Source organism: Myodes glareolus, chromosome 4 (assembly GCF_982192425.1).
Source record: "Myodes glareolus chromosome 4, mMyoGla1.1, whole genome shotgun sequence".
Classification (NCBI taxonomy): Eukaryota; Metazoa; Chordata; class Mammalia; order Rodentia; family Cricetidae; genus Myodes; species Myodes glareolus.
Window position 1 is genome coordinate 107,772,179 of NC_142029.1, and position 909 is coordinate 107,773,087.

Sequence of the window (909 nt, forward strand, 5' to 3'; positions counted from 1 at the left end):
AATGGAAAAAGTATAGGCCTAAAAAGAAAAGAAAATAGAAAGAATCAAAGTTAAGGTATCTGAAAGAAGGTACCAGAAGCAACGGGGCAGAAAAACCCCTTAAGTTCAGTGCAGGTGGAACTGAGAAAAAGCGAGGTTTACGGTTGGGAGATCCGCGGCTTCCTCCGTCCAAACTCGCTGTTAGAGACCCCGAGGCAACAGTCTCGTAGGGAGGCGGGCTCGATCACTGCCTTTCCTGTTCTTAAAGAGCCACAGAACTTTCTGAGGTGATTTTCGCCTAATTTTGTTAAGAGAGCTCAGTCTCTGGCTCTCACGTACAGAAAACTTTAATTTTGATTGAGGAAGTGGCCGGGCGGTGGTGGCGCACGCCTTTAATCCCAGCACTTGAGCTCTGAGCAGCAGCGCCGCTAAAGACCTAAAGATGGAGAGGGGCCAAACTCTGAACCGCGTTTCCATAGCAACATGGGCGGGTGGAGGAAGCTCATCGGCGGGGCCACGTGCTGAGTGCTCGTCACTCCCCGGCCCCTGGGAAGGTCTGAGACTGGGGCCCCCACGGCCCTGACTGGGCAGGAGAGGCCCCCCCTCACCGGAGACTCACGGCCGGCGGTACGAGTTCATTGCCTGAGGTGAGGCAGGGTGCACAGATCGCCCGCGGAAACACGCACGGCCCGGGGCGGGGCCATGCGGAGCGCGCCATAATGGGCCTCAGAGGCGGAGCTGTGGCAGCCGCCGCCGTCCGCTGCTGCTGCCGCCGCTCACAGCCGCTGTCCCCAAAAATTTAGTCAGATAAAAACATTTGTCGCCAAAAATTCAGTCAGATAAAAACATTTATCCCCCAAACATCGTCCCGTCGTCAGCAGGAAGCAGCCAGAGAGATTAACGACGTCCATTTTCCCTCATAAACTTCAG

The 909-nt window shown here is 55.2% G+C and overlaps 1 pseudogene; it reads left to right on the forward strand.

Moving 5' to 3' along the window:
* Window positions 1–469: 469 nt before the first annotated feature.
* Window positions 470–654, forward strand: LOC148122428 (Nuclear RNase P; annotated as a pseudogene).
* The last annotated feature ends 255 nt before the right edge of the window (window positions 655–909 follow it).